The 14,333-nt window shown below is 39.5% G+C and overlaps 1 protein-coding gene across 18 annotated transcripts in view; it reads left to right on the top strand.

Moving 5' to 3' along the window:
• Positions 1-13,689: 13,689 nt before the first annotated feature.
• Positions 13,690-14,333, top strand: part of Dlg1 (discs large MAGUK scaffold protein 1) — a 274,457-nt gene continuing 273,813 nt past the window's right edge. For 12 of the 18 annotated variants that reach the window (XM_048794420.1, XM_048794419.1, XM_015486839.2 and 9 more), the window contains exon 1: positions 14,192-14,305. The gene's annotated coding sequence lies outside the window, so the exon portion shown is untranslated. Of the gene's footprint in view, positions 13,812-14,184; positions 14,306-14,333 lie in introns of those variants that run through there. The other 6 variants (XM_048794414.1, XM_048794407.1, XM_048794408.1 and 3 more) reach the window with 3 other exon arrangements.

Raw genomic sequence — 14,333 nt, 5'->3', positions numbered from 1 at the left:
TTTTGGAAATACTCAGGGGCAAGGAATGAAAAGGGAGGGAAATAAGACTGACAGAGAACTGTTGAAGACATGAAAACTAAAGGGGGAAGAAGGAAGGAAGAGAAAAGTACAGGTTAAATTCCAGCCCTCTGTATAGGATGCAATGCTTCATCAGGGACTTCTTGAAGATGCTAAATACAGCTTCTAACTATGAAGGTCATGATGCTTTCCCACATAACTATAGAAACTCAAACTCTTTATCTTAGAAAACAGAGAAATTGTTGAACTAAATTCTTCGAATGGGCCTGGATGTACAGAGGATGCATTATAATAAAAAAAAAAACTTATTTTGAGTTGTAGATGGACACAATACCCTTATTTATTTTATTTGTTTATCTATTTGTTTGTTTGTTTAATGTGGTGCTGAGGATCCAACCCAGCGCCTCACACGTCCTGGGCAAGCCCTCCACCACTGACCTACATCCCCAGCCCTGCATTATAATTTTACTGAAGGAGTGAGTGGCAGGGGGGAGAGATGAGAAATTTAGAATTCTAAAATCTGTAATATTAGCAGGCACTTTTGCTCTGAATAGCTTGTCTCTGAATTTCCCAGTCCTCATCGCTACCTTTCTTCCTTTGACTAATTTATCAAGGCTCAATTAAAAAATTAAGCCTTTCTTGTTACTAACATGTTCATATTTTCTACTTGAAAATGGGCAACCCGAGTTTAAAGCATTAACTAACCTCTAGAGCCTCTGAGATTCAGGTTCCTTCTGCAACCACTGCATTCCTATACAGGCTCCTTGGACAGGAGGGATTTCCTTGGTGTAGAGGGACTAATGCAGTTCCCCTGCTGCCAGCATTAACTCTCACTTAGCTAAAGTCTTTGGTAGTTCTATAATGCAAACCACTAAGGGAACACTTTTCTAGAAAGTGATTTTACATTAAACAAGGCTGCAGTCAGGAGTTTTAAGGCAGTCTCTTCCTTGAGAATGATGTATTCTGGGATAAGTGCTTTCTCTCCATAGGAGTCTCCCTTGCTCAGTTCTGCTTACCTTTTCTCCATGACCAAACATACAAGGCGTGTAGTGAGATTTGGGGCTCAGAGCTCAGATCCAACACACAGTACAATTTTCCTGACCATACAAACTTGTTAATTTTTAGGGGAATCTAACAATTCCCGGCAACCTAGTTGTGTTCCTTAACTGTTCCCCGCCTGAAAAAAGACACATGAATAACTGGCCAGACTTTGCCCTCACCCTGATCTGAACTTCCTGGTACTTTGGATCAGAACAGCACCAGTCACACCCAAATTCCCAGTATAAGATCACAATGGAAAGAAGGGACTCAAAAACAGTGGTCCAAAGAGATCTTCCTTGTGTTTGAATTTTTACTCCTTCCTAATTTGTTCACAATTAATTTTCAAAGCTTTGTGAACAGACCTTTTCATGAACGGAGATCATGAAGACTGGAGACCAATTACAGGAATTGTGTACTCTTGCATGATTTCCTTGGAAGATTCTTCAAAGTAAGGCGCTAGCTACATTCTTTACTGGCTCAGTATGGAGTCACCAACCCAAAGAACAAGAATGATTCACTAAATAAATTTTTGCCTTTCTTATTCTGGTGCTTCATCTGACTGGTACTTCAGAGTAGAGCTATTATGATGATATTATACTGACATTATCCTTCCGATGAGCAATGGTGCAATGCTCTCCTGAAGGCAATACCCCAAATTATGCAGGGTTCAAAAACTACCATGACTTTAGAGGATACTTACTAATTTTCTATTGGAAATACGGTGGTCATATTCAAAAAGAATGAGTATAATTCTTTTGGTATTTTCCAAACTTTTTAATTCTTTTAATAAATCATAGCTCCCAAATGGAATAAGCATAGTTCATTAGCAGTGCTAATGAAAATGTCATCTTAAGTAAAACTTAACCAGAATATCAGTCCCTGGAGCAAAGTGTTTTCAGATGCTTTCTTTGCCAACTTTATTTATGAAAAACTTTGTGGTCTGGATTAGTAAATTGAAAATAATTGAGAAAGCGTGATAGAGAAAATCATCCTCAGACAAATAATTCTATAGGTTTTTGTTTGTTTTATTTTTCAGTGGCTCTAAAATAGTGCACAGATCTTCAGGGGTCCTGAAATGTTGTTTTATCTAATAAGACTGGCATGAAGTACATTGTTATTAATATTTCTTTTTTCTGGCATCATATTCATTGCTGAAGCCTTTTCTTCACCAATGTATAACCAAACAATTTTTGACAAGTTAAACTAAATAGTTTGCCTGCTCAACTACATAAACACAGACTTGAGATTTGAACTTGAACTCCCAAGTCTTCAGCCATGAGGTTTCCTTCTAAACACTTCTTCAGGAAGAGTGGCCACTGCAGCAGCAATAACAGCATATGACAGCCACAGCTGGGTCCTGGCAAATTCCTCACATATGCATTTAGGATCAGAATTCTGCTTATGGATTCAAGGTAGCATGATAGTCAATGTGCATCATCAAACTGCTCTTTATATATATTTAAAAATAATCTTTATTTTTTAATCAAATTATTGCATACAAATAGTTTTAAAAGTCAGAGAGTACTTTAAACCTTATAGTAATTTAAAAAGTTATTTCTTGCTCTCATCTTCCTCATTCTTCACTTACAATTATATTTATTTTTGTTGTTTAATCTTATTAATCATTATATCATTTTCATTGCTAAGACTACAAAAACACTGTACTTTTGAGACTGTGTACAATAATTGTACTATCTTTCTTACACAATTTATTTTTCCAAAGTTAATAGAGCCCCCTCCTACACCCCTGAAAATCTCTCTCTCTCTCTCTCTCTCTCTCTCTCTCTCTCTCTCTCTTACAAAGTTTAAAAGGCACTTTTATTTTAAACAGGGAAAAATAAGATGGAAGTTTAAGTAGTAAAGTAAGTGCAGTTTTATGAATTAGAGCAGCTTACTTTTGCAATATTTTGTGAAAGTGTTATAAAATCATAAACCTTTAAAGGGGAATAAGATCTTGGAGTGTGATTAGTTGGCCCTACTTCTTCATTTTGCAAATGAGGAAAGTGAAGTGGATGAAGATGAAGTGATTCTCCCAGGTCATCTACACAGGGAGTGAGTGGCAAAACTAGACTTGGAATTAATTTCTTCTAGCTCCCAGCCTGATACTCCCCCACCATACCTTACCACCTTCTTTCATTCATTCATTCATTCTTTTTTTAAAGTGTTGATGGACCTTTATTTTATTCATTTATGTATATGTGGTGCTGAGAATGGAACTCAGTGTCTCACACATATGAGGCGAGCGCTCTGCCACTGAGCCACGATCCCAGCCCACCACCTTCTTTCTTTTTAATTGTGTCCTTGCTGGCATTTGTCCTGAAAGCCTCTTCTTGATATAATTTTCCATATGATCAAGGAGTTTACTTGGTTTATGCTTCTCTGTTGGCTCCATGAATTTTGGAATCCTTCAACCATCTAATCTAAACTGCTTTGATTTCTCTCAAAGTTCCCTGCCAAACAAACATAATTGTATAGCTGAAATTGTCTCAATCTAGCATCCTGGGAATTCTTTCCAGCTATTCCATGTTGAATGCTCTGTTTCTTGTATATGTTCTCTTTCTTGGTTTCTGCCTTTGTTTTGCTAAAGCATATTCATTTAGAAGCTTCCTTAAAGGTAGGCATGGGAGGTTTTTTTCTTTTGACACTGATTTTTTTCTTTTAGTTTTAACCAGATTGATCTGGTTCGATATATAACCCTGAGGAAAATCATTTCTCCTTAGAATTTTAAATACATTATTTCAGGTTTCTAATTTCAATACTTTAGAGTTCTGATTCTTTGTATATGAACTTTGAGCCACGTGCAGTGGTGCATGCCTATAATTCCAGTGGCTTTGGAGGCTGAGGCAAGAGGATTGCAAGTTCGAGGCCACAACTCAGTGAGACCCTGTCTCAAATTTTTTAAATAAATAAATAAAAAGGGCTGGGGATATAGCTCAATGATAAAATGCCTCTGGGTTCAATACCCAGTACCAGATAAAATATCACAATGGTATTTTGGTGTGGGTGTTTTTACTTTTTTGCTCAGCAGACCTTTTTGATTTGTAGACCCATTTCAGGTCTGATAAGTTTCTTGTATTGTTTACTTGTTAATCTTTTCCTGATATTTTTCCTGGTCTCTCATCTGGAATACCTATAGTTTGATATCCCTTGAAGACCAAACCTTTCATTTTCCTCTTATTCTATCTTTCTCTCTTTCTACCCCAACTTCTTTTCAAGAAATTTTTTCTTCCTTTTGCTTATAGTCTTCTAGCTTTATGAATGCAATATCTTCTCAGAGGATATTAATTATGATTTTCTGAATTTTTTGTATATTTTTTGCATTGCTCTGAATTCCATTTTCCTCTGTTACTTAGTTTCTTTCTTTCCTTTCTTCCTCTCATTGTCCATTTATGGTCTCTGTCTTCAGTGATGGAAGGATTGCCCAAATGTCTGATGATCCTTGGTTGACTCTTCTGGTTGACAGATGAACTAATTGGAAACTCCATAGATATGGGAGGAGCTTGTTTACTGGTCAACATTCTTGAAGAACAATAAGGTGACTAGCCTGACATTTAAAAATTTGTTCTAATTAGTTATACTTGACAGTAGAATGCATTTTGACACATTATACATAAATGGAGTATAACTTCTTATTCTTCTGTTGTACTTGGTATAGAGTTACATCAGTCATGTAATAACATATGTGCATAGAGTAATAATGTATGATTTGTTCAACTATCCTTCCTACCCCTGTACCCCCTCCCCTCTCTTTACTCCACTCTGTCTAATCCCAAGTACCTCTATTCTTCCCCAGTGAGTGCACCCACACACACACACCATTGTAAATTGCACATCAGAGAAAACATTCAGCCTTTGGTTCTTTGGGATTGGCTTATTTCTCTTATCATGACATTCTCTAGCTCCATCCATTTACCAGCAAATACCATTTTTCATTCTTTTTAAGGCTTAGTAATCTTTCATTGTGTCTATATACACAATGGAATATATATATATATATATATATATATATATATACACACACACACACACACACACACATATATATGTGTGTGCGTGTGTGTGTGTGTGTGTGTTGAAGGGCACCTAGGTTGGTTCCATAGTTTTAGCCTGGCATTTTTTTTAAAGCAACTTTATCCAGATATAGTTCACCCTCCTTACAATTCACTCATTTAAAGTGGATAACCTAATGGCTTCAGTATGCTTAGTATTCTGATTTTCATTAATTAAAAAAAAAAAAAAGCCCTTCACCCCCTTAGAATGAGCCCCACCCCAACCCCTCAATCCTAGGACCTTTCAATAGCTTCACAAGCTGCCAACCACACCTTTAACACATGGGCCTTGGGGGGACATTCCAGGTCCAAACTATAACATTCATCTTCAGTGGAATCTAGAGCTTCTAATTTCATGAGCCCTTCAAGACAATTTACCTGAAAAACAAAACAAAACAACTTTTTTTCAGTACTGGGGATTCAACCCAGGGCCTCATATATGCTAGGCAAGCACTCTACCACTGAGCTCTATCCATAGCTCCTGACTATTTGTGTATGTTTGTTCATTTAAACATTTAATTAAGAAATATTTCAAATATCCACAAAAATACACAGAGTAAACAGAACAACTTTGTATTCATCAGGCATAATGAACATGTTAACATTTATGTTATACCTGTATCTACAGTCCTTGACTTACCATAGTTTGACTATGATTTTTTTTGACTTTATGTCAGTGTGAAAGTAACACTCATACTTCAAAGCTTGAATTTTCATCTTTTTGCAAGCCTTATTAAATAGACACTGGTAATCTTCCTGGAGGGAGTTATATGCCCTATGTTGCTCTCTTGTGACATAATTGCTTCTAGCCAGCCATCCCTTCATGGGCTAAGCAATGATGTTCTATAGTGTATTGAGTTGCAGTGTTTTTTGGAGATAGGTACTTAATAAATTACTGAGACAGTCAACACTTTATTATAAAATAGGCTTTGTTTTAGATGATTCTACCCAACCATAGGCTGATATTAAGTGTTTATATGTAAGGTAGGTTAGGCTAAACTATGATGTTTAGTAGCTTCAAAGTATTGAAAGCAGTTTGGGGATGTTTTTAACCATCAATGGGCTTATCGGGACATAACCCCTCATAAGTTGAGCAAAGTGTGTGTGTGTGTGTGTGTGTGTGTGTGTGTGTTTTCTCCCTATATTGTTTGTTTGTTTGTGCCTACATTTTCCCATCTCCCAACTCCCAACCTAGGAACTTGGATTGGACTAATTCTCCATTTACTTCTTATCTTGTGGAGTTTATTAAATACTCTTATTTTCACTGAGGATGAAAAAACAAGTTTTTTTTCTTGTTTTAATATTTTAGGTGTGATTTTCTTTCTGAGAGAAAAAAGAATTATGGCTTTATTCTGCTCCCTGGAACCCAAGGGAAATTATTATGTCAACATTTTTTCTTAAATATGTGCTCATCCTGTTCTTAAATTATTTTTTTCACCTCTATAAGTAATTGGCAATGCTCCCTGCCCTTTTAAATTATTGATTTGTAGTAGTTATGATATTATCCCCCACTCCCTCTGGGCTTGGCTTTATGTATTCATGTGTTAATTTGCAGTTTGAAGTTATATCCAACTTGGGAAATTTTTCAAAGTGTATTTGAAAATGTCTCTATAGCCTCATTTATTTATCAAAAGTAAAGGATATTTTAATCTCAATTATTAATACCAGTTGATAAAATCATCTTGAGGAGAAATTTATTTAAAGGAAATTTAAATAGAAAGTAAGATATAAGTGATTTTTCATCTATTACTGTTCTTCATGTGAGTGTAAAATGAAAGGTAATATTTTGAGTCATACAACATAAAGAACAGGAAAATTACAGCTCTAGTGAGTGTCCCATTCCTCAGATGAAAGACCATCACAGAATTCCTTCTTTAGGAAAACTGTCCCAGTTGTCCATCATAAAGGAGACTGGTTACTCAATCGGTTACTCAATCCATGTCCAATTATGAAAAATTTTTCAGCTTCTTTTACTTACCAGAATTCTGTTAGGTCACATCTTAGAGATGGAATACAAGTGACTTCCTAATATTTTAATAGTGTTTCTTCAAATTCTAATTAAGTTTGTGTTATCTGCCTGTAAAACCATAATCTGATTGAGAAGCCCTACCCCAAGCCTTCTTAAATAGACACTGGTAATCTTCCTGGAGGGAGTAGGGTGAGGAGACTGTCACGAAAGGAGATTTTCGGTATAATCCTGAGGACTTCAATATGAAATTCTGTGATTCCATCAATACCATGAATTCTTCAAAAGCAGAAAGGCAAATTTGGTTAAATTTAGAAATGTATCTTTAGGAAAGATTACTAATTCCTCCCTTATTCCTACTCCCTTTTCTAAGAGGAAGATTGATTACTCCTAAAATGTTGGTAGCTTTCTGCTATCAGGGTGAAAAGTCCTTTGATAATTGTGTGATGATGCTGTCTGGGAGCTTCTCTGTAGTTTACTTCACATGTCTGTGATGGTCTCTAAAGGGTCCTTTCAGGTTGGACACCCCATACAGCTGTACAACTTCTCGCATATACTCTAGGTAAAGGAAAGAGAGAAGGAAGCTACAGCATGTTTTGAATATGTACCTTTGCACTACGAAAAAAGAAAGAAAGAAACGAATACAACTCATTTTGTCATAACATATAACCAAAGTGTGGATATTTATTTCTTTGAGGTGAGAGACAATATTCTTATTTCCATCAAAATTAACAGACTAGCCCATTACTTGTGATTTATTTTATCTAAATCTCTTTCAGTCTTTTTCTCTCATAGTCTATGTCTTTCTATCTCTTTCTCTGCCTGTCTCTAACTCTTGTACACATATACCCACCCCACACACTTAGACAGTTTTTGTTTTTAATTTAGAAAAGGCCAAGTAGAGAAAAGGCAACACAAACGAATGGGGGAAAAAAAAAAACAATGAACTTGGGCTGGGGATGTGGCTCAAGCGGTAGCCCGCTCGCCTGGTATGCGTGCGGCCCGGGTTCGTTCCCAGCACCACATACAAAGATGTTGTGTCCGCCGAAAACTGAAAAATAAATATTAAAAAAAAATTCTCTCTCTCTCTTAAAAAAAAAAAAAAGCAATGAACTCAACTTAGTCCCAAATCCATTACCAGCTAGCTGTGGTATCCTAAACTAAGTTATTTATTCCCTATTTCCTTGATGTCCTCCTCTACAAAATGGAAAATCATAACCATTAAGTTTATTTTTTAGGTTGTTGTGAGGTTAAATTGAATTAAATCTGTCTTTGAACACCATATGAAGGACTATACGCCTATCAGGGTGGACAAGTTTCAATGGGAGGCAGTTATTATTCCCACATTGTGTTAGCTTTTCCATCACTTGATAAAATACTTGAGATAAACAATTTTTAAGGGGAACACTTATTTTGGTTCAGATTTTCAGGGTTTCAGTCTATGGTTGCTGGAACGTATCATGTTGGGCCTGTGCTGAGGCAGAATATCATGGCAGGGAGTATGTGGTAGAGCAGAGTGGCTCACCTTTTGGTAGCTGGGAAGCACAGAGACAGAAAGGGGCTGGGATCCCAACATACCCTTCAAGGGCATGCCCGCAATGACCTAACTTCCTTCAACTTTAGGACCTCACCTCCTAAAATTTCTATCACTTCTCAATAGTACCATCAGCTGGAGATCAAGCCTTCTGCACATGAGCTTTCAGGGAATATTCAAGATCCAATTATAACACATAGCCACTTAGGAACCCATTATGTCATAATAAAGAAATTTATGTGTGTGTGGGTCCATCATTATAAAGCATGAGTTCAGTCCCTGACTGGCTATCATAGAGATGGACAAACACCCACATTTTAAAGGGAATTAGTTTCAAGGTGAATCTTTTATTCTGATAAGAATTATACATGAGAAAAAAGCCATTCATGGTACCACCTAACCTGGGTCAAATGGATTCTTGATGTAAATAAAATGGTACTAGTAAAAGTTAATTTGGAGCTAGAAAATTTTATTATTCAGCAGGGTCTAAAGTTTCAAGGGCTGAGAACTGTGGTCCCAGAGGTCATATAGTTCACTCTTTTGATCTGGGTATCTACCACTCATTGACAGGGAATCCCTGCCGGGTTCTTTCAGCTTCTTCCTGAAGGGCAACTCTACCATGAGGCTTCTCTTTGGAATTTTGGAAAGTCTGACAAATCATATTAAGGAAAAACTTTCTATGTCCCTATAGCTTTCTTCCACTGGTTGTAGTTCTGTCCCCTGAAGAAATAGATCAAGCTCATTTAAAGATTGAAATCAAGCTCCCAGGAGCCCTCTCTTTTCCCAATGAAATAGCCCCAATTTTACAATTCTTTCCTCCTGGTATAAGGTTTCATAAACTTCATTGCTCTGGCTACTCCATTTTTTTCCCTTGTTGTTGTTGATCTGTTTGTCTAGGTCTCTTTTAAAGCTTGCTGCTAGAAAATGCTCCTTGGGCTCATATGGTGGTGTGACCACTATGCACACTTCCATCATCCTTGATACTGTTCCACTTCTTTCAGTCTAAGCTAGCCTAAGCCTTCTTTAAGCTTAAATGCTTCTTTAAGCATTTCTAGTGATTGCCTTGGCACAAGCAGCACACTCTGCTAAACTGAGAGCTAAAGATGCAGTAGAGTCAGAGGGCTTGGGCATCTTTACAGAGGATAGGCTAAGGGAGGACAAAGACAGAGATATGGAGCTAGAAAGGTAACTTGTATAGAAGGACAGTTTGGAAGAGAAGGTTTGGAACTCACACAATATTCTTTGAGATCATACCTCTGACATCTCAATAAAAGAATGGGAGATTTGAGTCTTTCCCTATGGTCTTCAACTCCTAATCCTTTAAGATATTCAAAGGAGAATGAGGATGTAGCTGAGTAGTAAAGTGCTTTCTTTGCAAGCATAAAACCCTGGGTTCAATTCCCAGCACAGGAAAAAAAAAAATCAAAGGGAAAGTTAATTTGAGATGGAAAATTGTGTAAACCTCTTTAGCCATCAGTATGTTATAGGCTGTGGTAGTAACCTCTTTTATTCAAGTGTGTGTGTTTATTTTTAATGTAATCAGACCTGTATTGGGCCCTACTGAGAAAATAAAAGTTGTTTGGAAAAATACAGATATTATTGCTTATATGTTGTAATGATGTGGTAGCCAGCCTCCAAGATGGCCCCATGATTCTTGCTTTCTGGTATTTATATCCTTGAGGCTTGATCCAAGTAACCAAGAAAATATTGTAGAAATGATTGATTATGTGATAGTCTGAATGCTTGTGCTCCTTCAAACTTAATAGATTGAAAGCTTAACCTTAATGAAGCTAAGAGGCTGGGCCTATGAGAGGTGATTAGATCATGAAGGTGGAACCCTCATGACTGGGATCCTTTATAAAGGATAAGGACCTGAGGGAGATTGTTTGCTTCTTCTGCCATGTGAAGATGCAGTAAGAAGGTGTCATTTATGGGGCTGGAGTTGTGGCTCAGAGGTAGAGCGCTCGCCTAGCATGCATGAAGCACTGGGTTCGATCCTCAGCACCACAAAAAAATAAAATAAAGACATTTAAAAAAGAAGGTGTCATTTATGAGGAATAGGGCTTCCACATATCAAATATGCTGATGCCTTGAACTTTTAATGTCCAGAATTATGAGTGACAAATCTCTTGTTTATTAAATAATTATAGTAGCCTGGATGTACTAAGACACAGTGTTACTTCTGGGACTAGGTCATGAAAGATATTGTGGCTTCTGCCTTGTCCTCTTGGATTATTTGTTTTGGGGGAAGTCAGTAACCATGTCATGAAGACACTCAAGCAGCCCTAAATTCTTCAAGGGGAGAAACTGAGGCCTTCTGCCAATAGTCAGCATTGATTTACTAGCCATCTGAATGAGACATTCCAGTTAAGTTGTCAGATTGAGATAGAAATTTGGGGATACAGAGAAAGAGAGATACACTGAGTCTTAAAGAGAAGCATTCAGCCTATGTCCTAGGCTGATGTCCTTTCCTGCGTGATGTTAGAATAATGTACAAGCACAAGGAAAACTGGCTTGAAATGGCATAACTTCACATGACTCCACTTCTAGACCAGCTCCAAGCTACTGTACCTGTGTAAATATTAACACTCTAGAGTAAGGGATTGCTTCTTGTTCCGGAGATGGTCTGCATTCTTCCTTGAATGTTGATTCTTTGCTTTACTTCTAAAACTTCTTACTCTTGAGATAGTCCATATTCTCTCTTGAATAAGTCTCTGCTTTCCCAAATAAATCTGCTTGTGTTTCTAATATGTCTTTAAATTCATCTAAGATATTTGTCAAGAACTTGTCATGAGTTGAGGTTCCCTCTCCAGGAACAACTCAGACATCCTCCATTGACAAGATGACTGTAGCCCTGGTGGCTAACTTGATTGCAACTTCATAAGATCCTGAACTGGAACCATTCAGCTAAACTGGTTCTGAATTCCTAGACTAGACAAACTGTGAGATGACGTTTACTGCTGTTTAAGTTATTAAGCTACCATGTTTCAAGTTTCTAAGCTTTGAGGAATTTATTATGCAGCAATAAATAATATAGATGACTAGAAAGGAGAAACAAATAGTAAAGATCTTTCATATTGGGCTTGTGCCTGTCCTAGTTCTTAAGGTTAGAACAAGTATTGAATCCGTTCCTGCTTTGGGACATTACTGACAACCAAATGGGGCTGTCAAGAGGATGATGAGAGAGAAAGACAAAAATCTCTTATTTTCCACTCTTCCTCTTCCTCTTTGTTTTTAGAGTTTATTTTGGCTCATGGTTTCAGAGGTTCAGTCCATGGTCAGACAATTCCATTGCTCTGTTGTAGATGTAGAACATCATTGCAGAAGGGCATGGAGGAGTGCCAGTTCACTCATGGTGGCCAGGAAGCAGAGGGGGTCAGGGAGGAAGGGACCACAGGGAGGATGAACCTTTCTGTGGCAGACCCCAGTAAGCCACTTCCTCCCTACACACCTGTCCTACCTATAGGTATCCCCAGTTAGTTCATTCAAACTAGGATGGACTGGTTAACATAATCTAATCATTTCACAAGAATGAATATTCCACAGGAGCTTTTGGGGACACCTGACATCCAAATCAGAATAAATGGGGAGGGTAACCTTCTGTTTCTCCTTCTGAATCTGAAGAAATTCTGTTCTTACAATGGTTCTAATAGGGAACTATTCACAGTTCAATGAAGTAAAAAATAATATCATGTATGCTATCAACCATTCTTTTTAAAAAGTATTTTTAGTTATAGATGGACACAATACCTTCATTTTATTTATTTATTTTTTGTGCGGTGCTGAGATGGGACCCAGTGCCTCGCATGTGCTAGGCAAGCCCTCTACCACTGAGCCCCCAAACCACAGTCCCAACCATTTTCAATACTAAATAACCCCCTCTCCTCTCCTTTGACTCTTCCCTTACATTGCCTCTGTGCAATATTGCTTTAATTCCAGCATACTTGATCCAGCAAAGCATAGAGATCTGCTGCCAATATACCCACAAACCACTTGTAAAGTTGTTCAAAAATATCAGAAAGAGCCCTAGCCTGGAGACCTGAGTTCGGAGTTAGGCTAGGAGACAGGTATTCTGTCACTGAGTAGCCTATATGGCCTTGGGCAAGTTGCTTTCCTTTTCTAGACCTGTTTCTTTACCTCAAACTGAGAATGGAAATATAGATGAGGTCTAAAGTTGTGGGGATCTCACAAGTCAAGATTCCAAAGTGCAGTCCAAAAACGAAATCCGGTGGTCAACATACCTTGGAGTAGCTGTTATAGTTACAGGGTAAGTTTCTTTGGTTTTCCCTTTATTAGCCAATGGATATAGTCTCAGTGAAAGGTGTCAGGTTTATTGGAAAATCTTCCGGTTTTCAAAGACGTGTTCTCCGGGGGGGTTTCCAGTCACCAACTCTGGGTGACCTTGGGGAAAAATTTCCTGGCTCACAGTAGGGAGTTCCTTGTTACCCAGAAGCAGCTTGAAGACCTGAGGAGTGACTTGGAGAGCTTTCCAGGATCCCCCTTCTACAACCCGGGTGGCTCAGACTCGGAGCAGAGTCCCTAGTTATCCTGCTCTTAGGTGCACAAGAAACTTAAACCTGCAGTGCGGGCTGAGGGCCACTCAGCTTCGGAGCAGGTGGCCACAGGTGAGTTCTTAAAGGGGTCGCCTGAATTTGGGTGATATCTGAGAGGGTGATCGGTTGGAAACGCAGGCTGGGGAAGGAACGAAACTTCTCTCGCCGCCCTTAAACGCATTCATACTTTGAATTAACCACTTAGATTTTAAAATTCTCTACTGAAACCCTCAATTATTCTTAACATGTTAACGAGTCTCCCTGGTTTACATACCCCTTCTTGATGAAACCTCTCAGGTCTTTCACTGAGAGATGAAAGGTAACTTTAAAACAATCAGTACAATGTGAAGGCAACTCAGAGATGCCCCACCTCCCCGCAACTCTTCTTCCAAGTCCCACCCTCCACCGCCCCCTAACGTGGGCGGTGCCATCAGCCCTGGGAGTCCGCTTTCTCCAGTTGGGTATGCTCCCCCGGGGCGCCAGGCGCTTGTGCTGCTCACACGTGTTCAGTAGGGTTACGGGGTGTCTCGGATTGTGTATCTTGGATCTAGTGTAAGCGACGTCACTTCTGTTTTCACACACCTTAGCTCTCCCGGGCCTGGCGCGTTACTAGCTCAGAACCGCAAGACACACCAGAGGGCTATAGCGAGGTAAAGACGGGCTGTCCCCAAACCACCCCCGACCACCTGTAGAGTTTGTGTCAACTCCTTTGTCCTCGGAGCCACTTTGGTGGTTGCCTCTTTAAAGGAGGCGCTTCCCTCGGGATGCTCTACGGGTCCCCCTTCCCGTTCCCCAGCCCCCTCCGGGTCCTCCTCCCCTTCCCAACCCAAAGGTAGCAGCGCTGAGAGCCCGGGGCTCGGCGCGAGCCGCCTCCTCACTTCCCATTGGCTGAGAGCGCCGGGAAAGCAGTCACGTGGGAGCGCGGCAGTCCTGCTCCGGGGCCGCCATCTTGGCGGAAAGTTTGGGGGGAGAGCGGCTAGGGGCGCGGAAGGAGGCGAGGTTCCGGGGGTGGGGCGGATAGGAGGCGAGAGGGCGAGCTGGTTAGTGGGCCGGCGGGCCGCGGGCAGCAAGGAAGCTGCAACAGCGGTCGAGAGGAGGAGAGGCAGCGGGGGTGCGGCCGCCGAGGGGAGCTCCTCCCCCGGTCCCTCACCCCCGTCGAGCTGAGTGCCTCC

The sequence above is a fragment of the Marmota marmota genome, unplaced genomic scaffold, assembly GCF_001458135.2.
Source record: "Marmota marmota marmota unplaced genomic scaffold, marMar, whole genome shotgun sequence".
Taxonomy (NCBI): domain Eukaryota; kingdom Metazoa; phylum Chordata; class Mammalia; order Rodentia; family Sciuridae; genus Marmota; species Marmota marmota.
Note: the sequence above shows the minus strand (reverse complement) of the source record. Positions and strands in the feature narration are given on the sequence as shown.